This window comes from Macrobrachium rosenbergii, chromosome 42, assembly GCF_040412425.1.
Source record: "Macrobrachium rosenbergii isolate ZJJX-2024 chromosome 42, ASM4041242v1, whole genome shotgun sequence".
In the NCBI taxonomy this organism is placed as follows: Eukaryota; Metazoa; Arthropoda; class Malacostraca; order Decapoda; family Palaemonidae; genus Macrobrachium; species Macrobrachium rosenbergii.
The window spans coordinates 2,408,894-2,434,053 of NC_089782.1; the positions used below are offsets into that span (position 1 = coordinate 2,408,894).

Genomic DNA, 25,160 nt, shown 5'->3' on the forward strand with positions numbered 1-25,160 from the left:
TGCTAAATTGGAATGTTTATAAGATGGCGGCCGGGGTGGTGGTTAGCTGAGTCTGGAGGATGAGGTTTAGAACGACCCCTCACTTTTCGGGGTTTTGAGATTGGAGAGATCTATAGGACGGAGACCTGTGGTAGTGGCAACCACTCACCCTTGTGTATAACGACACCATCTAATGGCGTTTGATCCAGGGGTCGTAACCCTGGCATCATGGTTAGCTTTTCTCTGGTATACTTAGCAATACCTATACCTAGAAATCAGTGCTAATGGATTATTTCACTGGGTGACACAGGTCGAGCCCAGAAAAATAACTGTACATCTGCCAAGCCTTAGAGTCCTAAATAATATTTCTCTCTCTCTTTCTAAAAGATACTGCTAATTTGAGTCTCTTTATCCGGTTGGTATGCACACAGGTGTGTGTATTCATAATGTTTTGAAAATGTAAAGTACAGGCAGTACATCTTTGGAAGATAAAAAACTTATTAATTTTGTTGTTGTCAGTTGTGTGGAAACAGGAAACAGAAGTGGATTAACATTCCTCAAGAGATGAATCTCTCTCTCTCTCTCTCTCTCTCTCTCTCTCTCTCAGGAAAAGATACTGCTAATTTTAGTCTCTGTAACTAATAGATATTAGCATATGTTCACACACTGTGTGTGTATTCATAATGTTTTAAAATATATGTAGTACAGGTAATACATCTTTAACTATTTAAAACTACATACTGTATTTCAAACAAACGCACTTACGTCATTGTCACATGAGCGAAACGTTCTTTCTCAGACAGAATACTGTACAGCTAAAACCTGATGTTTTTGTTGAAAAAATGTTAGTGAACATATGGTCTTAATTGTCCCACTATTTTATTATCGATGATCTTAATTATCTCACATTTGTTTAACAGTATGTATATAGTATAAATAATAATAAACTTTAATGAATAAATAATTGTAATGAAAAAACATGAAAAAAGTGAAAAAATAATAATTCTTTGCTGCATTATGCTCCTGACCCCACAGTTCTGAAATCCAAACAGTTCCAAAAACTGAAACACATCTGGCCCCGAGGATTTCGGATAAAGGATTATATACCTTAATGTAACAGTTTTTTTGTACAGTATACATTTTGAAATAAAAAAGTGTCTAATATGGTATGTTATTTAACTTGGAACTTATATAATTGTAATTTATGTGTAATGTTTGCATAAAAAAGTACTGTTAGGGTAATGACTGGTGGTCAAGAATGGATTAATCCATTTACAGTAAACCCCCCGTATTCGCGTTCTCATGGTTCACGGACTCACACATTCGCGGGTTTCTCTGTGGAACATATCTAGCCATTTTTCGCGGAAAGTTCGCCCACTCGCTGTATTTTTCACTGAGAAATATTCACTAATTACTGTATTTTCATATTTTCATGAATAAATGCACTTTTTGTGATAAGACTATTAAAATACTCAGGTATAAGCATTTTTACAGGGTTTTTCTTGGTTTAAGCTATCAAAATGGGCTGTTCTAAGTGTTTTTAGAGGGGTTTTAAGTATTCGTGGATTTTAGCTATTCATGGGGGTGTGGCACATCCTTAAATTGTAATGGTTTTTCTGTAGTTATATCTTATGGAAAAAATTTATTCGGATCTCGACTGAATCGCATATCGATGCTTCTTCTGGAACTGATTAGTGTTGAGGTCCGGAGTTCTACAGTATGTATGTATGTGTGTGTATATATATATATATATATATATATATATATATATATATATATATATATATATATATATATATATATATTTCTGAGTCCAGTCCCGTGTCAGCCGTGGTGAAATTCCATTACAGCACGAATTTCTAGGTATAATATGCTAGATATACCAGAGAACAAGAGCTTTCAGGAAAGCTGGGGTTACTACCCCAGTCGAGCGTCTTCTAGGAAGACGTCGGTATAAAGAAGGGTGAGTGAAATACCACTACCACGGAAACATACTCGAAAGATCTCTCCCTATCAAAACCCCGGAACAGAGCGGTGAGCCGTTACAGCCCCTACACTCAACACCCGCCAGGACGGCGACACCAGCGCCACCTACCTCATTCCATTTTCTAGCACGTGATAACTATCTTTTGATTTTGTGTGCTCGTGCCATTTTTGTGGAATTTTCCCATCTTTCATCATGTCATCGAGCAGCTTTACTATCTCCAAGTTAAGTACCATCTTATTGTGGGGTTTTTGTTCTTTTTTTGGCTGTTTTGGTCTCATTTTTATATAAATTTTGAGATCTTATTATGACGCCACGGCGCCCCCAGCCAGCCATGTCGATCATGAGGCGACCCATCAGTTCTTTTCTGTTGGAGTTGTCTCATTGTCGTTATAGTTTATATATATATTTTTGCCCCTTGGTTCTCCTCCTGGCGGGTTCCCTGCGGTGGCATCCCCCTTTTTTTTGATAATTTACATAATTTTGGCCTGTCGGGCCTTTTTTGAGGTGATGCCCCCAGGTCCCCCTCCAGGTTGGGTTCCTTTTTATTTTAGTCTGTATTAGGCTATTATTATTTTATTCTTGAAGATGGTGCTCTCAGTTTTATTTTTTATTTTTTTTTGTTTACTCCTCGTGGTGGCGGCAGCCTCAGATCTAACCGTTTCCTCGGGGTAGGCTACGCACCTATTGAGCACATTTTTATTTCATGTTTTTGTGTGATGGTTTTTAGTGGAGTAGGGTTTTGCTTCCATCCCTTGCCCTGGGCGTGGAGAGTCCATCAGGTTGAGGGAGTTTTAGTTGCTGTTTCCTCCGGGTCGTTTTTGGTGGGCAGAGTGAGCCCTTAGTTCTCTTCCTTCCTTTGGGGAATAGAGTTCTTTGGATGTGTCTCCTCTAGGCTATTCGCCTTCTTGCCCCCTCTTCTCGATCCCGGTTGGTTCTCGGCACAAAATTTCTCTCCTGTTTGTTCCTCCTCCCTCCCGCACTCCTTCCCTTTTCCTAGCCTATACTAGGTTAGGTCCCTATTAGGCTGTGCCTAGGCAGGAGTCGGGCATCGAGGCTTGGTCGCTCCCCTTCCCTAGTAGTAGGCCACCCTCCTATCACAGTTCCCAGTTCATTCTTGGAGGTGGTGTATGTGTGCAGTTGAGCGGGTTATAGGTTTCCCCGTCTCCTGTTTCTTCTGGTAGCCTACCATTCTCCCCTACTCCACCCCCCCTCCCCCCCACCCTTCCAGCTTTGCTCTACTCGTGCGGGTGATGCTAGATGGCGTTTTCTCCGAGTTCAGGGACTTCTCCATTTGGTAGAGGGATTCGCTCCCTCCCATACAGTCCCTAGCATCGCTGTGTTGGGGTTAGTGTGGTTCACTTTAGCTCGAACGTGTTCGAACACTCTATCCCTCCACTCCTCTCCTCCCCGTCGGGTTACTCGGCTAGGGTTATTATTTTTGCTCGGTTTATGTTAAAGATACGAGCATCTGGCCCACCTTGTTTCTCTGGCGGGGTAGTAGTGAAGAAGAATTTATTTATTTATATAAGGAGCGGATCCCTCCTGTCTCCGGAGAATTTCTATTTACCATCATTGTTTTATGTTATTTTCATGATATATGTATTTAAATATAAATATTTTTTTTATCTTCGGAGTACTCTCCTTTTAGTTTTATACGTGAGTCCGGTTCTACACCTGGGGTTCCGCCGTTATTTTACTGGCAGCCCTTATGGTTGAGTTCCTGTTGTCTCATTCCTTTCATCCCCGGAGTATTCGGGTCTGGAAGTCTTACCTTCCACTCTGTGTATTTTGGAGCTTATTGGCCCAGTTTATTGAAAAGGTATTTCTTCTCCACCGGAGTATTCCGGTTGCAGTTGAAATTCCCGGCCTTACCAGCCTTTAGATTGCTTAGAGTGGTAGGTTCATGTACTTTTCCACTTACAGACTGTTCGCTGTGAGGAGCCGGGTGTACCGCCTCACTCCAACAACCTTACGGTCACGTAGTGTGCCGGACCCACGCTGGTTGTGCGGTCCGGCTCGACGACCTGGTAGTCTGGCACCCCGATGGTTGTGAGGTTTGTTTCGCTCTCTGCGCAACCATCCAGGATGAGTCGGTAAGTGACAGTCTTCCTCCTGTTTTATGCTCCTCATTTTGAATTTTGTTTATATGGTTCCCGGACTTTTTTTTCGTTCTTAGCTAATTGTTGGTTTTCTTTCAGGCGGACGAAGTCCTCCAAGAAGTCTGCCTTGGAATCCCTCCGGGCCTGGGTGGCTGGGTTTGGAAGGAATGTTCCGTCGGGAAGCCCTACGTCCTCGACGCCAGGTTGAGGGACCTGTCTACCCGCGCACGGGTGGCGGCCGCAGTGCCAGAAGATCTTGCCACCCCCATCATCCAGCAGATCCGGGATGCGACCCAGCCACCCCAAGTGGATATCCTTTACGCTGAGGTTTCAGAGGGCGTCGCCTTTTGAACTTAGACCTGGAACCCATGGCTACTGAGCAGGACCAGGTGGTAAGTGGTGAGGTAGGTGAGGTTGTTGGGGCGGGCCCCCTTTTGACTCCCCAGCTTCATCATTATCTTCTTTTTCAGGTTTTGTGAAGTCTTCCTCCTTGGGTGATAGAGCTCCATCTGCTATCCCCAAGTTGAAGTTGAAGACTTCATGGAAGGCGAAGGGCTATAAGTCCTCGTCCTCCAAGAAGGCATCGCCTTTCCCCGTCGAAGGCTAAGGTCTCAGCACCTGTAGCCTCCGGGAGCAAGTCTAGTTCCTCCGGCAAAGGCGCGAGTAAGAGGGCTGCAAAATCAAGCCCTCCTCGCCAACCTGCCTTTGACGCGGAGACCTTTGCCAACCAACTGTTCCAAAGGTTTCACGGAGGACTTCAATGACAAGAGTTAACCAAATATAAGATCTCCGACAATAAGATTTGCCAGTTTCATGACAACATACTGGCGGGAATGGCTCAACCCACCCCAGCCGAACCACAGTATGTCATCCCCGACACAGCGGACCTCCCGCCGTTCGATGTCGGTAACCCTTGGCGTTTCGCCCTCCGGGCCATCCAACATGATGGCAAACTGACCATTGAAGGTCTTGGCACGAGGCGGTTGGAGGAGTTGGAGTTCTTCCCCCGATCTCTTTTGCCCCCGTATCCAGGCTTCGTAAGGTTGACGGAGGAAGCTTGGATACGTTCGGACAAGGTTCCTAGGGAGACTGTCATCATCCCTAGGGACCAAGCTCAGTCGGCTCTCCTGCGCACTCTGACGGAGTGGCAGGCAGACAACACAAAGTTGACTCCTTTCAAGGGCAAGCTTCACTATGTTTGCCCTGGGAGACAACCTTCCCAACTCCCTGTTTGAACAAAGTCGCTCTGGCTACGGCCCGAGCGTGCTTTTTGATGGTAATCCGTTACCACAGCTAAGGGAAACAGACCCCACTTCCCTGGTATTCCCAGGAAGTGATGAGTTCTGGATGGATGCTCCGTCCACTTTCACTGTCGGGAAGTTGGACCCCCTCTGTGCTTCCTCACAGTTTAGTGAGCAACTCCCCAAGCTGCCGGAATCTTTGCTAAAGGCGGAGTTTGATGCCGGACTAAGTTAGCCCGGTCCCTGAACTCCGTCTGCCTCACAGAAGCCACTGCCGTCTCCTGCTCGGACGAGCCCTTTTTCCAGGTCTTGGCTAAGTCCCTGTTAGCTGGCTTTCAGTCTGACCTGTTTGAGTTCATCATGGCCAGACTGGAATGCAGGAAGTTCATCTTTGCTGATGCTACTATCCGCCATGAGCCTAACAAGCTCGTTAAAGAGCTCGATCTGGGGACCTAACCTCTTCCCAGAAGAAGAGGTTACGAACGTCATGACTGAGGCTACAAGGGCCAACCAGAGTCTGCGCTCTCGCTGGGGCATTTCCACCTACAAGCGCAAGACCCCAGAATCTGGCGGCCCCCAGACGAGAGGAGGCAAACGTTTCAGGAGACATAAGAGGCCCCACCATCAGGCGGTAGTTCAAGCCGTCCCAGTCTCGGCAGTGGCACAGCCCTCCACCTCAAAAGCTCACCCCCAACAATATGTGCTGGTCCAACCAGCTCATTCCCTTGCTGCGCCCTCGTATGTTACTTCACCAGCATACAACCCCACCTATGAGGGCCGTGGTTACTTTCACGGCCTTAACAGAATCGCAAGGGGGGGAAGAGGCAGGCCCCTCACAGAGGGAAGGCCCAACACCACCCCAAGGGGAAAACCTGGACGTGGTAGAGGGAACAAACCCGCTCCCTCCCACTGAGAAAACACAGGTAGGTGGTCGCCTGTATTGGTTCAGGGACCAATGGACCTTCAGCCCTTGGGCACACAGCATTGTGTCCAAAGGTCTGGGATGGAGCTGGATCAAGGAACCCTCCTCCTCTAACAGGTTTTACCAGCCACCCTCATCAATCCTACAGGATTATGTGGCAGAATTGCTCAACAAACGAGCAATAAAGAAAGTAAGGCACCTAAAAGTTTCAAGGCAGGTTATTCACTGTTCCCAAAAAGACTCAGATCAGCAAAGAGTGATCCTGGATCTGTCGCGTCTAAATCTCTACATAAAATGCGACAAATTTCGCATGCTTACGGTAGCTCAGGCACGGACTCTACTTCCGCGTGGAGCCGTCACCACCTCCATCGATCTTTCAGACGCTTATTATCACGTCCCGGTTGCGCGGAACTTCTCTCAGTTCCTCGGTTTCAGACTCGGGAATCAAGCCTACTCCTTCAGGGTCATGCCCTTCGGTCTAAACATTGCGCCCAGGGTATTCACCAAGCTGGCGGACACGGTAGTTCAACAACTCCGGTCCCGAGGGATATCCCTAGCAGCGTACCTGGACGATTGGATAATTTGGGCACCAACAGTTCTGGAGTGTCAGAAGGCTACGTCCATAGTCATCAACTTCCTAGAGTCGTTAGGTTTTCAACTGAACAGAGAAAAGTCCCGCCTGACTCCGAGTCCCGGTTTCAGTGGCTGGGTCTCCAGTGGGATCTGTCTCTCACACGTTATCCTCCCACCTCCCAAGAGGAAAGAGATAGCATCTCTCACCAGAAAATTTCTCAAAAATCAATCGGCATCCCGCCGATCCCAAGAAAGGGTCCTTGGGTCCCTTCAGTTTGCCTCAGTGACAGACCTGCTCTTAAAAGCGAAATTAAAAGACATAAACAGAGTGTGGCGGAGTCGAGCCAATGTCAAGCTCAGAGACAAGGTCTCCTCCATTCCTCGAATCTTAAAAACAAGACTGCGGCCTTGGACCTCAGTCAAGGGCCTCTCCAAGTCAGTTCCGCTTCAATTTCCCCCTCCGGCACTAGTTGTCCACACAGACGCTTCCCTAAGCGGCTGGGGGGGATATTCCCCAAAACAAAAAGTACAGGGAACGTGGTCCACAATGTTTCAGCAGTTCCATATAAACACCCTGGAAGCTATGGCGGTCTTTCTAACTTGAAGAAAATCCGCCCCCCCAACCGGATTCATATCAGGTTGGTATTGACAGCGCAGTGGTAGTTCATTGCATCAACAGGGGCGGCTCCAAATCAGGTCGAGTAAACCAAGTAATGGTTGCTATCTTCTCCTGGCGAACAAGCACGGCTGGCACCTGTCAGCCACCCACCTAGCGGGGTGCGGAACGTGGTGGCGGATTCCTGTCCAGAACTACTCCGTTGGAGACGGAGTGGTCCCTGGACACAGAATCTTTCAAATGGATTTGCCGCCGGGTTCCTGGTCTCCAAGTGGATCTGTTCGCGACGGAGAGCAACTTCAAGCTCCCCTGTTATGTGGCCCCCAACCTGGACCCTCAGGCATACGCCACGGACGCAATGACAGTAGATTGGAACAATTGGGAGAAAATTTATCTGTTCCTCCAATAAATTTACTGCTGAAAGTATTACACAAACTCAGGACATTCAAAGGTCAACCAGCCCTAGTAGCCCCTATTGGCCGAAGAGCAATTGGTTCCCTCTTCTTCAGGAACTGGGATTCATGGAGTCTTCGGATTCCCAAGCCCATACTGACCCAGACAGTACAAACCAAGACTGTGTCAGCTTCCTCAAGAATTCAGAATGCCCTAGTTTTATGGACTTTATAAAATTCGCAGCCCAAAAAGGAGCAAACATTGACCCTGTCAACACTCTGTTTTTAGAATCAGATAAAAGAGATTCTACTCTTAGACAATATGACTCAGCAGTCAAAAAATTAGCCTCCTTCCTAAAAGCATCTGAAGCCAAAATTATGACGACTAATTTAGGAGTTTCCTTCTTTAGATCACTGTTTGAGAAAGGCCTTGCTCCGGCCACTATTACCACAGCCAAGTCAGCCCAGAAGAAAGTATTTCTTTACGGCTTTAAAATCGACCTTACAGATTCCTATTTTTCATCCATCCCCAGAGCATGCGCTCGTCTGAGACCAGTATCACGCCCACATTCTGTTACGTGGTTTCTCAATGATGTCCTTAAGTTAGCATCAGAGATGGATAACTTTCAATGCTCTTATCAGGATCTGTTAAGGAAGACTTTATTTCTGATTAGCTTGGCTTCAGGTGCTAGAATCTCAGAGCTGTCAGCTCTCACTAGAGGTGATAATTTTGTGAACTTCCTCCCTTCCGGAGAGGTCCTCCTTTCCCCTGATCCTAGATTTTTAGCTAAAAACGAAGACCCACAAGACAGGTGGTCTCCTTGGAAGGTGGTGCCCCTTCCACAAGACCAGTCTTTATGTCCAGTTTATACACTTAAATCTTACCTTTTAAGAACTCCACAGAGTAAGTCGGGTCCTCTTTTTATCAGGGAGAAAGGTGGTACTCTATCACTGAATGGTATAAGACAACAAATTCTGTATTTTATTAAACAAGCCAACCCAGATTCAGTTCCTAAGGTTCATGATATTCGAGCAGTTGCTACTTCCATTAATTACTTTCATAATATGGACTTTTCAGAGTTATCTAAATATACGGGTTGGAAATCACCTCTAGTGTTTAAACGCCACTATTTAAAAATCGCTCGAAGCCCTGAAATTTTCTACCATAGCTGTGGGAAGTGTCATCTCCCCACCTTAATTAATCATATCCTTATCCTCCTTTCCCCCGCCCGCCTACCTCATTTACTTCTCTGCTTATCCTCCTGGTTGATCATGCCTCACTGCCTTGCTCCTCATATTGATGTAATTTGTCTCTGTTGAGTGGAAACTGTAATCTGACATGTTATGATTGTTTTTCTTGTGGGGTACTGGGCGGTTTTTATTTTGCTCCATGTACCCCAGATTTGTGTTTATACACTGTGTGTTTTTTACATTAATTTTGTCTCTTACGTGTTTAGCTTAAGTTTACGTGTATAGTTTTAAGATTGTATTTGCCATTTGAAATTGTATACACCATTTCTATGTTTCGTGTAATATTGCTTTAGTGATGTTAAGTGGTTTTGGGAACCCTTCCCGTCGTGCTGGGGACCTCCCTTGTCTTTCTAGTCTTAAGTTTTTGATGTGCCTTAGATTTTTAGTGTTTTTCTTCACATGTAAGAGATTCCCTAATTAAAATTATTTTGCTAAAATTTATGTTTTTTCTTCAGATTACCCATTTGTTTTCCTCGTAGTTTGCAGCCTTGGCATGATTCTCTATCACTATTTCACCGGCTGACATGGGACTGGACTCAGAAAAGGGATTTTGACAAAGGAAAATCTATTTCTGAGGAAGGTCCCGTGTCACCCGGTGACCCTCCCTGACTCACCTATGGCTCCCCCCTTTTTCTTGCACATGCCAAGTCTGGGGTTAGTGCTAGCATGGAATGAGGTAGGTGGCGCTGGTGTCGCCGTCCTGGCGGGTGTTTGAGTGTAGGGGCTGTAACGGCTCACCGCTCTGTTCGGGGTTTTGATAGGGAGAGATCTTTCGAGTATGTTTCCGTGGTAGTGGTATTTCACTCACCCTTCTTATACCGACGTCTTCCTAGAAGACGCTCGACTGGGGTAGTAACCCCAGCTTTCCTGAAAGCTCTTTTTCTCTGGTATATCTAGCATATTATACCTAGAAATTCGTGCTGTAATGGAATTTCACCGGGTGACACGGGACCTTCCTCAGAAATAGATTTTTCCTTTGTCAAAATCCCTTTTATATATATATATATATATATATATATATATATATATATATATATATATATATATATATATATATATATATATATATATATACATATACATATATATACATATAGATTTATATGTATATACTGTATATAGTAGTGTTTTTTTGACTGAGGGTTCAGTTTTTCCATATATGTACATCTAAGTTAGTTAAAAATTGAATCAAACCAAAAATCATCAAAAATCGTAAAAAATCCTAAGAAAACCTTACTTTTAATGCTTTGGGTATATTGAAAACGATGTAAACTGCTTTTTTATTGAGTTTCTCATAAAAAAAAACTCCAAATTTTGATTATTCTGCTGTTTTGGAGCGATATTTCTTCCATCAGATCGGCGTACAACACGTCGTAACCCTGGAAAATGCATTGTAAACTGGGAAATAATTTATGAATATATTTGAAAAGCGTCGTAACCTCGGAACGTCGTAAGCCAGACCTGTTGTAAACCGGGGACTGCCTGTATATATTTATATATACAGGTTGACCATCACTAATCCGGCATCATAGGGACCTGGAGGGTGCCGGATTAGCCATTTGTTGGGCTAGAATACACGAAACCCAGTAGCTAAGCACCTCATCTTAGAATTAAAGTATCCCATAAATCAGTACAAGTTGGTTAATAAAGAAAAGACAATTATCAAATACAGGTAGTGTTGAAAGTTTCGATAATTTATTTACAATATTTCGAAGTTTTTTTATGGGGTTAGCAATAATTAATATTGATATGAAAAAATATTTAGGAAAAATTATTTTTAGATTTCACACAGGCACAGGCAGGAGAGAGACCAGCTTCTTTTCCTCCATCTCTTTATTCCATCTGCTATTTAAAAAAGTAAAAGAGAATGATAAAAGTATTGTTGGTAACGTTATACTCTTGCAAAGTTAAATATTATCAGCCATAAATCTTGGTGTGAACAGGAAACTGTTGTTTTGCTAATAATCGTATCGGATAACAACTGTTGTGCTTATATTTCAACCATATCACGGTAATACACAATTACTGTAGTTATGTTACAAATGACGTTAAGTACTGTACAATAAGACTGATATATTTTTTACACTATACCCTTATTTGGAGAAAAGATTGGCAGGGAAATATACTGCTACAGTAACTTTAAGCTGCAAGTTGTAGCTGAAGCTGAGAAAACAATGTTAAAGCTGCCAATGACTATAAATTATCGTGCATGCCAACATGGATGAAACTCGACCGTAAATAAAACTGGAGAGAATGTATTTTAATTAAAATTATTGGGCATGAAAGAATACAAATTACTGTATTTGACAGTTTATAAGAAACAAACATCTTTTTTAATAAAAAAATGGCCTAAAAATGTTTCGAACAATGCATCCTATGTACATAATGTAGGCTCAAAACTTAAGAATTTTGGCGAAATTATACATGAAACGCTCACATAGATGTTGTAGCCTAGCCTAACATTGGTGTTATCCTAATAACCTATTAAAAACCAAAGTTTATTATAATTATTTATCATTATCACACTTACCATCACCGCAATTACTACTGCTAGTATTATAATCAATATCTACGTTGTTATTATCGATATTCTCATTAAAATGTGTTAATATCATTATCGCCGTGTTCTACAGCGCATCACCGATTCCACATTTACAGACTTACAGTACGTGTGCTGCCACCTATTGATGATTATCTCGAGAGCTTTACGGATAACAAGGCTTCGTTCAGTTGGTAGTTGGCAATTCCTGCTAAATATCTCTATGTCTGCTATTAGACAGCAAATCCTTTACTTCATCAAGCAGACTAATCCTGACTCAGTCCCTAGAGTTCACAATATTAGAGCTGTGGCCATTTGTCTTATTAACTACTTCCATTACATGAATTTTCATGGATCTTACCAAATACACTGGTTGAAGTCACCCTTGGTTTTCAAATGTCACTCATTTGAAATCAGAATTAGAAGCTCTTAAATTCTCAGCATCGTGGCAGGGAACGTTGTCCCTCCCTCTAGTACCTTTTTCGGATTCTTAGTCAATTCTTCCTCCACTGCCTCAGTTATCCCCTTACAGTCATTTCAGTCAGGCGTGCCTTGTCTTTATTACCTGACCGTGTTATCTGTATATTTGTCTAAGTGACACATTTATGTTATAATGTTTTCAATTTGTATAGTTATTTTGTTTAAGTATATGTTTTATATTGTCATGTTAACTTTAAGCTCCCATCAGTTACATTTGTACATTACTTGTTATTATTGCTAGCAATTAAAATTTTTGGTGGACCTTTGGTCTTCTGTTTCTTATTTACATTTTGTTATTTCATACAGTTTAAGAATGATATTTATTTCTCTGTTAATTTTTCTCCAGCTGACTGTCCAGGACCTGATCCAGAAAAGGAAAAAGATTTTGACAAAGGAGAAATCTATCATTTGTTCTCCCCATGGTAAACATCATTCTGGTGGGGTGTTGCTTTCATGGAATGCGGCTATGTGATTTGTATACTGTAAAAGCAAAAAGTGGTGCATGGGTTTGTAAGATGCACCTCTCTGTGGGACTTTTGACTTGGGGATCTCTATAGGATAAGGTTCCGTGTATTTTAGTTCACCCTTTTCCATACACGACTCCAGCTAATGGAGTTTCGCTCTGGGGGTAGTAACTCCAGCATTTCATTTAGCTTTCTCTGGTATCTAGCAACAGATTACCTAGAAATAAGTGCTGAATGGACTTTTCTACTGACACGGGACCCAATCCAGAAATAGATTTTTCCTTTGTCAAAATCCCTTAATGGATATATATAACATTTATTACCATAGGTAACATCTTTATTGATGTTTTTGTTGATTCTGCCGGTAAGAAACAATGTTTATGAAGGAATGTGTTGCAATCTATTGGTAAAAATGAGGTAGCTTTCAGCAGCAGACAAAAACATTCGATCGTAGTAAATGGCTGATTGTATATACATATTTTGATAAATATAAATATGGTAAATAACTTCTTTATTAATTTTTTGTTGATTCTGTTGGTAAGAAACAATATGCATATGATAACCTAATACTACAGTTTTTACTTACCAAATTCATATGAGCATAGGCTAGGAAACTTTTTTTTTTTTTCCCTCAATGTCCTGCTGGAATTGGGGTGCATCCTATGCAGACATGCGTCTTATAAGCCATCAAATACGGTACTACTGTTTTCACGCCGATAAAAGATTAATACGTAAAGCTCATATTATGATGAAATCAAGAGAAAATAGCAAACGGAATCTTGATTTTTTTCACACAGAACAAACATTTCCCCAAACGGCCAGCCACATGATTCCTGAGAACGTCATATATTAACGAAAAAATAGCTAAATTAGTTTCACAACGAGACATTTAAGTTATATTTCGACTTAAAAACAGAAATTATAACGAAAAATATCCTCGCCCCAAATAAATAAAGTATCCATATTCATTTACACTAACTAGAAGCAAGAAAAGTGCTCTGAACTTAGTTAAATGTGGCGAAATAAACATGCGATACCGATTCCCAAAACAAAACATTGATTGCAATTTATAATACAATTGGAAACACTGTAGTAAAGCATAACTTTTAAAAGATCCACGAAAAGATGCACATTTGTTATGTTGATGTTTGTATAATACTGTTAATATGTGAATAGAGTTCAGTATAATGTAGGCTAGGCTACCAGTTTGTTGATGCAGCACACTGATTTTGAAATCGAAGCGAACGTTTTTTGAGTTAGCGCAGCGACTGGGAAATTTGAAAATTAATGCGGAAACATTGGAAATTACTATCTAGCCTAAAATTTGTGCCGGATTACTGATTGTTCCGGACTACTGATTGCCGGATTAGTGATGGTCAACCTGTATATATATATATATATAGTAAACCCCAGTATTCGCGTTCTCATGATTCGCGGACTCATGTATTTGCGGATTTCTCTGTGGAACCTATTTACCCATTATTCGTGGAAAATTTGCCCATTTGCGGTATTTTTCACTAAGAAATATTCACTGATTACTGTATTTTCATATCGTTTTCATGACTAAATGATATTTTTGTGATAAAACTGTTAAAATACTCAGGTATAAGCATTTTTAGAGGGTTTATCTTGTGTTTAAACTATCAAAATAGGCAGTTTTAAGTGTTTTTAGAGGGTTTTAAGTATTTTGATTTTAGCTATTACCACGGGGTGCGGTATGCATCCTCCACTGAATACAGCAGGCTGTTTACTGTATGTATATATACATATATATATATATATAATATATATATATATGTATGGTATATATATGATATATAAGGAATCAACTAGTTCTGATTTTATGAATTTATATGATTTCATACTTTCTTCCCTCAGGTTTAAAAAGATAATGGAATGTGAGGACCCAATCCGAGAAGGAAACAAGTGGGTATACTTTGAAATTATGAAGAGTCTTTTGGAAGGTGATTCTATATTCAAGCATAAGTCAAACTCAGCACCAGTTCCTGTAGCACAGTTTAAAATAGGTATGAGATAAATATTTTTGTATACAGTAGCCTCTCTGCTTATCTGATCTCAACTTTTCAGAATTTCATATATAATGACAATGTTATCATGTTAGTATTTTTTCTTGTCAACCTTTTTAGTTTAGCAGTGCAGCATATTGCAAGTTGATCTGTTAAGTGCAGATTACAGGTTAGCTTAGACTAGAAATTGTATGGAATTCCTGTTGACTGAGATATCTTGAATGGTAAAGTCTGGGGTCTTTATTAATTACCAGATTTTGCCACTCATCAAAAGGTCAAACCCCAAAGCATAAGCTAAGGGCTACTTGTTCTTCCATAATTAGGATTTTATCTGATTGTAAATTATAGTTTTCAAATTTGGTTCCTGTTCTCTGGTCTAAATTTCATCCTCTCATATGAATGATAGATCCATTACTATACAGTCATCTCTGCATTTGTGAATGGATTGCATTCCATCATGACCAGTTGTAAATGAAAAGAATGAAAATTAAATGGCTTTAAAATCTAAAAGCTATTGATATATGATATATTCTAGGACTTTAGAAATCCACCCAGTCCATTGGCCTATATCAAATGCAATTGAATATCCAGTGTTTGCTTAGAATTTCAGACGAGACACAATTATGCATCAAGTTGAATTATAAAAAGGAATATCTGCCAACTATTACAAATGACAATATGCAAAATGAAGTCACTCATCATAATTGGTGTCCAATCTAATAGATTTTGTATTTTATCTAAAACACACTACAGTATTTCCATGTTCTTTCGATCAGGTTGAATCATAAGACTGTAGAAATCTGGAACTGGAAGGTGAGGCTTTGCTAACAGAATCTTTCTGAGAATAAGTACTGGCAGGAGCAGGCTTGCATGCAGGACTACCAAAATTGTAAAACTGCAGTAGTATAGTAGTACTGATCAAGCAACTGAATCCTTAGCATAGAAGTCAGTCAACCTGGAATGACTGGAGTCAGTGTGAGCCTTTTCAACTTGCAATGGACCACACGAGGGGAGAATGCAATCACTTAGAAGTACATGATCCCTTACATGAGGGACTAGTAGCACAGTCTTGTTATTTGACTTGTTTATTGATCCATCAGCTTGCTCAACTGGGAGCAGCAGGGTCAGGAACTTCCCCTGTAGCAACAGTCATGGTCAGGAGTTCACTGCAAGAGATTGAATATAACACTCATACATGAATGGTTGCTTGCACTAACCTATTAAGAAAACTCAAGAAACACTACCAGCAGGAACCTCCCCCGTTCAACAGGCTTAAGAGTTGAAATAGCACTCTCTTTGTGCAAGGTCTTGTCACAAGCACTATAGGTTTGCTTGCACAAATGTATGAGTTATGCACTTCAGTGCATGTAATAAAAGACTTCCAATCCCCTTGAGTTAGGTGATTTGCATGAGCAAGAAAAGGTAGGACTTATTTCACCTATATCCATAGCTAAATCATCAAATGAATCTTGTAACAGCTAAGCAACCAATCTTCCATATGTATTTCTAAGGTAGAAAATAAATAACTCTTCAGCTTAACCATTTTTGTCTTCATTTTCAAGAAAGGAGACTTCACTATTTGAGGCTTAAGAATACTTACACACCTTTGTTTGTTATACAATCTCCACTGATCATTAATCTAAAATTTACATACAACACAATTCAGTCCCTTCACACAAACCTGTCTTTCAGAAAAATTACAATTCAGTTGCTGATCTCATTCAGTATTAGGGATGAAAGTACTGAACTGTTTGCCATCAGTTCCAGTACATCTCAAGAGTCATTATAATAGTATATGCTATGACCTAGGCTAAAATAAAATGAAAATTATAAAGATGTGCAGAGACTAAGCTCACTGAACATGCAATAATCATAATCATTTACAGAAAGAAAGTTACCCTGGAAGCATTTATGAAAAATTTTATGAGACTCATTTATTATTCAACAAGCTATAGTCTAAGATAGTAACTTTGCTACTGACTAGCAAAACACACTAAGTTGTTAAGTATTACTTAGTGTAGCATATTTAAAAAAAAAACACTGCTTATAAAATAAGCAAAGACTCACAGGACTACTGAAATCATCTCTGCTGCAGTCCCAGCATAACTTGGTGTTTTCCATCACCTATGTCTCATTTCTTTTCAAGCCTGGACATGACATTTCATCTGTAATTCTGGTGGCTACCCTAACACCAATTCCACCCCCTGAATGCATGGTTTTGTAACATCATCAGCCTGTTTGTCCATATTAATAACAATGAATCCCACCAGCTATTGAGATAGCTATTAAAATTGATGCCCACGCTTGTTGGACAAAAGTGAAACAATAAAGAAGGCTTTTAGCCGAGAACCCATATGACAGTTACTGCCTAGTTTACCTACCCCACACCAATTGAGACAGGAATTTTACATTTTTGTTTTCCATCACCGTCAGATGTCTACCACGAGCAGTATTAGAGAGAGGTCTGTAAGGTTATGCCTAACAGACAATATTCTTAAAAGAATGTATTCCTTGAGTCAAGATAAGCCTATGTTTTGTATAGAATGCCAGGGAATGACATGCAGTGTAGATGTTAGGTGTAGTGAGTCCATATCTTGGACAAAAGAGGAAATTTGTGCTTACGTAAGTACCACAAACGTAGGGAGTCACAGATTGCATTAAGGAGGCTGTCCGCCATGAAAGCCAAAATCGTTATCTGTTATTGGATTACCATAATTTTTATATATGTTATTTGTACTATTACTCTAATGACTCTCTATAAATTTTATTGGAATTGGACCGGAACTTTTTTTTTATGAATAAAAAAGGGATTTTGACAAAGGAAAAATCTATTTCTGAGGAAGGCCCCGTGTCACCCGGTGAAATTCCATTGTAGCACGAATTTCTAGGTATAAAATGCTAGATATACCAGAGAAAAAGAGCTTTCAGGAAAGCTGGGGTTACTACCCCAGATCGAGCGTCTTCTCCAAGGAAGACGTCGGTATAACGAAGGGTGAGTGAAGGATCACTACCACGGAGTCTTACTCGAAAGATATCTCCCTGTCAAAACCCCAGAACAGAGCGGTGAGCCGTTACAGCCCCCACACACAAACACCCGCCAGCTCGGCGACACCAGCGCCACCTACCTCATTCCATGCTAGCACTAACCCCAGACTTGGCATGTGCAAGTAGGGGGGGAGCAACAGGTGAGTCAGGGAGGGTCACGGGTGACACGGGGCCTTCCTCAGAAATAGATTTTCCTTTGTCAAAATCCCTTTTCTGAGTCCAGTCCCGTGTCAGCCGGTGAAATAGTGATAGAGAATCATGCCAAGGCTGCTAACTACTGAGGAAACAAGGTAATCTGAAGAAAAAACATAAGTTTTACGAAAATGGTTTTAATCAGGAATCTCTCTCACAGCAAGAAATAGAATACTAAACCTAAGGCACATAAAAAACTTAACATTATGAAAAGTGGGCCAGTCCCCACAGTGTGGCAGGGAAAAAACCCCAAAAATACTTAAGACTACTAAGGGTATAATGACAATTGAAAATTACTTAGACTAAAGGGTATATACAACCTTATAGCTACACACGTAACTTAGACTAAACATAAGAGACAAAATAATTACATACAATATATACATATATATATATCTGGGGTACATGGAGCAAAATAAAAACTGCCCAGTACCCCACAAGAAAAAAACACAATCATAACATGTCAAATTACAGTTTCCACTCAACAGAGACAAAACAATATCAATATGAGGAGCAAGGCAGTGAGGCATGATCAACCAGGAGGATAAGCAGAGAAGTAAATGAGGCAGGCGGGCGGGGGGAAAGGTGAGGATAAGGAGATGATTAATTAAGGTGGGGAGATGACACTTCCCACAGCTATTGTAGAAAATTTCAGGGCTTGAGTGATTTTTAAATAGTGGCGTTTAAACACTAGAGGTGATTTCCAACCCGTGTATTTAGATAGTTCTGAGAAGTCCATATTATGAAAGTAATTAATGGAAGTAGCAACTGCTCGAATATCATGAACCTTAGGAACTGAATCTGGGTTGGCTTGTTTAATAAAATACAAAATTTGTTGCCTTATTGCATTTATTGAAAGAGTACCACCTTTCTCCCTGATAAAAAGAGGACCCGACTTACACTGTGGAGTTCTTAAAAGGTAAGATTTTAGGGTATAAACTGGACATAAAGACTGGTCTTGTGGAAGGGCACCACCTTCCAAGGAGACCACCTGTCTTGTGGGTCTTCATTTTTAGCTAAAAATCTAGGGTCAGGGGAAAGGAGGACTTCTCCGGACGGGAGGAAGTTCACAAAATCATCACCTCTAGTGAGAGCCGACAGCTCTGAGATTCTGGCACCTGAAGCCAAGCTAATCAGAAATAAAGTCTTCCTTAACAGATCCTGATAAGAGCATTGAAAGTTGTCAATCTCAGATGCTAACTTAAGAACATCATTGAGAAACCACGTAACAGATTGTGGGCGTGATACTGGTCTCAGACGAGCGCATGCTCTGGGGATAGATGAAAATAGGAATCTGTAAGGTCAATTTTAAAACCATATAAGAAATACTTTCTTCAGGGCTGACTTGGCTGTGGTAATAGTGGCCGGAGCAAGGCCTTTCTCAAACAATGATCTAAAGAAGGAAACTGCTAAATTAGTCGTCATGATTTTGGCTTCAGATGTTTTTCAGGAAGGAGGCTAATTTTTTGACTGCTGAGTCATACTGTCTAAGAGTAGAATCTCTTTTATCTGATTCTAGAAACAGAGTGTTGACAGGGTCAATGTTTGCTCCCTTTTGGGCTGCGAACTTTATAAAGTCCATAAAACTAGGGCATTCTGAATTCTTGAGGAAGCTGACACAGTCTTGGTTTGTACTGTCTGGGTCAGTTTGGGCTTGGGAATCGAAGACTCCGCAATCCCAGTTCCTGAAGAAGAGGGAACCAATTGCTCTTTGGCCAATAGGGGCTACTAGGGCTGGTTGACCTTTGAATGTCCTGAGTTTGTGTAATACTTTCAGCAGCAAATTTATTGGAGGGAACAGATAAATCTTCTCCCAATTGTTCCAATCTACTGTCATTGCGTCCTGTGGCGAACGCCTGAGGGTCCAGGTTGGGGCCACATAACAGGGGAGCTTGAAGTTGCTCTCCGTCGCGAACAGATCCACTTGGAGACCCGGAACCTGGCGGCAAATCCATTTGAAAGATTCCCGTCCAGGGACCACTCCGTCTCCAACGGAGTAGCCCTGGACAGGGAATCTGCCACCACGTTCCGCACCCCGCTAGGTGGGTGGCTGACAGGTGCCAGCTGTGCTTGTTCGCCAGGGAGAAAATAGCAACCATTACCTGGTTTACTCGACCTGATTTGGAGCCGCCCCTGTTGATGCAATGAACTACCACTGCGCTGTCCAATACCAGCCTGATATGAATCCGGTTGGGGGCGGATTTTCTTTAGAGTTAGAAAAACCGCCATAGCTTCCAGGGTGTTTATATGGAACTGCTGAAACATTGTGGACCACGTTCCTTGTACTTTTGTTTTGGTGAATATCCTCCCCAGCCGCTTAGGGAAGCGTCTGTGTGAACAACTAGTGCCGGGGGAAATTGAAGCGGAACTGTCTTGGACAGGCCCCTGACTGTGGCCCAAGGCCGCAGTCTTGTCTTTAAGATTCGAGGAATAGAGGAGACCTTGTCTCTGAGCTTGACATTGGCTCGACTCCGCCACACTCTGTTTATGTCTTTTAATTTTGCTTTTAAGAGCAGGTCTGTCACTGAGGCAAATTGAAGAGACCCAAGGACTCTTTCTTGGGACCGGCGGGATGCTGATTGGTTTTTCAGAAATTTTCTGGTGAGAGATGCTATCTCCTTCCTCTTGGGAGGCGGGAGGGATAACGTGTGAGAGGACAGATCCCACTGGAGACCCAGCCACTGAAACCGGGACTCGGAGTCAGGCGGGACTTCTCTCTGTTCAGCTGAAAACCCTAACGACTCCAGGAAGTTGATGACCATGGACGTAGCCTTCCGACACTCTAGAACTGTTGGTGCCCAAATTATCCAATCGTCCAGGTACGCTGCTAGGGATATCCCTCGGGACCGGAGTTGTTGAACTACCGTGTCCGCCAGCTTGGTAAATATCCTGGGTGCAATGTTTAGACCGAAGGGCATGACCCTGAAGGAGTAGGCTTGATTCCCGAGTCTGAAACCGAGGAACGGAGAGAAGTTCCGCGCAACCGGGACGTGATAATAAGCGTCTGAAAGATCGATAGAGGTGGTGACGGCTCCACGCGGAAGTAGAGTCCGTACCTGAGCTACCGTAAGCATCGAAATTTGTCGCATTTTATGTAGAGATTTAGACGCGACAGATCCAGGATCACTCTTTGCTGGTCGGAGTCTTTTTGGGAACAGTGAATAACCTGCCTTGAAACTTTAGGTGCCTTACTTTCTTTATTGCTTGTTTGTTGAGCAATTCTGCCACGTAATCCTGTAGGATTGATGAGGGTGGCTGGTAAAACCTGGTCAGAGGAGGAGGGTCCTTGATCCAGCTCCATCCTAGACCTTTGGACACAATGCTGTGTGCCCAAGGGCTGAAGGTCCATTGGTCCCTGAACCAATACAGGCGACCACCTACCTGTGTGTTCTCAGTGGGAGGGAGCGGGTTTGTTCCCTCTACCACGTCCAGGCTTCCTCTTGGGGTGGTGTTTGATTTTCCTCTATGAGGGCCCTGCCTCTTCCCCCTTGCGCTCCTGTTAAGGCCGTGAAAGAATCCACGGCCCTCATAGGTAGGGTTGTATGCTGGTGAAGCAACATACGAGGGCGCAGCAAGGGAATGAGCTGGTTGAACCAGCACATATTGTTGGGGATGGAGCCTTTGAGGTGGAGGGCTGTGCCACTGCCGAGACCGGGGACGGCTTGGACTACCGCCTGATGATGGGGTCTCTTATGCCTCCTGAATCGTTTGCCTCCTCTCGCCTGGGGGCCGCCAGATTCTGGGGTCTTACGCTTGTAGGCAGAAATGCCCCAGCGAGAGCGCAGACTCTGGTTGGCCCTTGTAGCCTCACTCAGGACACTCGTAACCTCTTCTTCCGGGAAGAGGTTAGGCCCCCAGATCGAGCTCTTCACGAGCTTGTTAGGCTCGTGACGGATGGTGGCATCAGCAAAAATAAACTTCCTGCATTCCAGTCTGGCCATGATGAAGTCAAATAGGTCAGACTGAAAACCCTGCCAGCAGGGATTTAGCCAAAACCTGAAAGAATGGCTCGTCTGAGCAGGAGACGGCAGTGGCTTCCGTGAAGGCAGACGGAGTTCAGGGACCGGGCTAACTTAGTCCGGGCATCAAACTCCGCCTTTAGCAAGGCTTCCGGCAGTTTGGGAGCTGCTCGCTAAACTGGGAGGAAGCACAAAAGGGGTCCAGCTTCCCAACAGTGAAAGTGGACGGTGCATCAGTCCAGAACTCGTCACCCCCTGGGAATACCAGGGATGTGGAGTCTGTTTCCCTCAGCTGCGGTAAGGGACTGCCCTCAAAGCACGCTCGGGCCGTAGCCAGAGCGACTTTGTTCAAACAGGGGTGGGCAAGTTGTCACCCAGGGCGAACATGGTAAAGCTGCCCTTGAAAGGAGTCAACCGTATTGTCTGCCTGCCACTCCGTCCAGAGTGCGCAGGAGAGCCGACTGAGCCTGGTCCCTAGGGACGATCACAGTCTCCCTAGGAACCTTGTCTGAACGAACCCATGCTTCCTCCGTCAGCCTAACGAAGCCTGGGTAGGGGGCAAGAGATCGGCGGGGAAGAACTCCAGTTCCTCCAACCGCCTCGTGCCAAGACCTTCACCGTTAAGTTGCCATCATGTTGGATGGCCCGGAGGGCGAAACGCCAAGGGTTCCCGACATCAAGGGAGGGGGAGGTCGCCGTGTCGGGGATGACATACTGGGGTTCGGCTCTGGGGTGGGTGAGCCATTCCCGCCAGTATGTTGTCATGGCTGGCCAACTTTTCTGAGATCTTGGTAAACTTGGAGTCGACCTCCTCCGAGAACCGTTTAAAAAGCTGGTTGCAAAGCCTCAGCGTCAAAGGCAGGCTGGCGAGGAGGGCTTGGTTTTGATGCCCTCTTACTCGCGCCTTTGCCGGAGGAACCAGACTTGCTCCCGGAGGCTACAGGTGCTGAGACCTTAGCCTTCGACGGGGGAAGGCGATGCTTTCTTGGAAGACGAGGACTTATAGCCCTTCGCCTTCCATGAAGTCTTCAACTTCAACTTGGGGATAGCTGATGGAGCCCTATCACCCAAGGAGGAAGACTTTACAAAACCTGAAAAAGAAGACACAGAAGAAGCTGGGGAGTCAAAAGGGGGCCGCCCCAACAACCTCACCTACCTCACTACTTACCACCTGGTCCTGTTCTGTATTCATCGGTTCCAGGTCCAAGTCCAAAGCGGCGACGTCCTCCGAAACCTCAGCGTAAAGGATGTCCACTTGGGGTGGCTGGGTCGCATCCCGGATCTGCTGGATGATGGGGTGGCAAGATCTTCTGGCACTGCGGCCGCCACCCGTGCGCGGGGTAGAGCAGGTCCTCAACCTGGCGTCGAGGACATAGGGCTTCCCGGACGGAACGTTCCTTCCAAACCCAGCCACCCAGGCGCGGAGGGATTCCAAGGCAGACTTCTTGGAGGACTCGTCCGCCTGTAAGAAAACCGACAATTAGCAGAACGAAAGAACAGTCCGGGAACCACGTAAACAGTATTCGATATGAGGAGCATAAACGGAAGAAGACTGTCACTTACCGACTCATCCTGGATGGTTGCGCACAAGCGAAGCAAACCTCACAACCATCAGGGTGCCAGACTACCAGGTCATCAAGCGGACCGCACAACCAGCGTGGGTCCGGCACACCACGTGTCCATAGGGTTGTTGGAGGGAAGCGGTGCACCCGGCTCCTCACAGCGAACAGTCTGTAAGTGTAAAAAGTACATGAACCTACCACTCTAAGCAATCTAAAGCCGGCAAGGCCGGGAATTTCGACTACAACCGGAATACTCCGGTGGAGAAGAAATCCCTATCATAAACTAGGCCAATAAGCTCCAAATTACACAGAGTGGAAGGTAAATACTTCCAGACCCCGGAATACTCCGGGAATGAAAGGTATGAGACAACAGGAACTCACACAAGGGCTGCCAGTAAAATAACGGCGGAACCCCGGTATAGAACCGGACTCACGTATATAAATAAAAAATGAGGGTGGAGGAGAAGTATACTCCGTTAGATAAATTACACTTATCTAAATATGTATATATATAAACAATAAAAATAAACAAGTGATGGTAAAAGGAGCAAACCACTCCGGAGACCGGAGGGATCCGTTCCTATAATATAAATTCCCCCCTCTCGGACTTCCCGCCAGAGAAACAAGGTGGGCAAGATGCTCGTATGATCATAACATAGGCCGGAGCAAGTATAAACAACCCAACCAAGAAACCCGACAGGGGAGAAAAGAGAAGTGTGGGAGAGAGTGTTCGAACACGTTCGAACTGGTGCGAGTAAACAAACCACCAACACCAACACAGCGATGCTAGGGACTATATGGGAGGAGCGAATCCCTCTACCAGGTGGGGAGTCCCTCAACTCGGAGAAAACGCCATCTAGCGTCACCCGCACGAGTAGAGCAAAGGCTGGGGAGGGGGAGGGGGTGGGGTGGGGAGGAGTGGTAGGCTACAAGAATGAAAACAGGAGACAGGGGAAATGATTCACCCGCTCAACTGCACACACACACCTCCAAGCATAATGAAACTTAGGAGGGTGGCCTACAACTAGGGGAGGGATGCACCAAGCCTCACTGCCCGACTCCAGACTAGGCGAAGCCTAATAAAAACCTAACCAAGTGTAGCCTAGGAAAATGGAAGGAGTGCGGAAGGGAGGAGGAAGGCAAACAGGGAGAGAAATTTTGTGCCGAGAACCAACCGGGGCCGAGAAGAGGGGGCAAGAAGGCGACTAGCCTAGAGGAAACACATCCAAAGAACTCTATTCCCCAAAGGAAGGAAGAGAACTAAGGGGCTCACTCTGCCACCCAAAAAACGACCCGGAGGAAACAGCAACCAAAACTCCCTCAACCTGATGGATCCTCCACGCCTAGGGCAAGAGGAAGGAAGCAATACTAGCCTATAATAGGCAAGGGAAGACCCCACAAAAAAAAAAAAAAAAAAACCATCACACACAAACATAGAATAAATAAAAATGTGCTCAAATAGGTGCGTAGCCTACCTCGGGGAAGCGGTTAGATCTGAGGCTGCCGCTACCTCGAGGAGGTAAACAATGAAAAAAAAAAACAAATAGAGCACCATCTTCAAGAAAATAATATAAATAGCCTAATGTAGACTAAAAATAATAAAGGAACCCAACCTGGGGTGGGGACCTGGACGGGCATCACCTAAAAAGGCCGTCAGGCCAACAATTATGTCAAAAAATTCGAAAACAAGGGAGGGGGCCACCGCAGGAAACCCGCCAGGAGGAGAACCATGGGGCAATGAATAACATATAACGACAAGGAGACAACCCCAACAGAAAAGGACTGATGGGGTCGCCTCATGATCGACATGGCTGGCGGGGACGCCGTGGCGT

The 25,160-nt window shown here is 43.6% G+C and overlaps 1 protein-coding gene across 3 annotated transcripts in view; it reads left to right on the forward strand.

Annotated features, from left to right (window-relative positions):
• Positions 1 to 25,160, forward strand: part of LOC136827877 (uncharacterized) — an 870,075-nt gene that overhangs the window by 618,939 nt on the left and 225,976 nt on the right. For all 3 annotated transcript variants that reach the window (XM_067085339.1, XM_067085340.1, XM_067085341.1), the window contains one exon: positions 14,422 to 14,570. The gene's annotated coding sequence lies outside the window, so the exon portion shown is untranslated. Of the gene's footprint in view, positions 1 to 14,421; positions 14,571 to 25,160 lie in introns of those variants that run through there.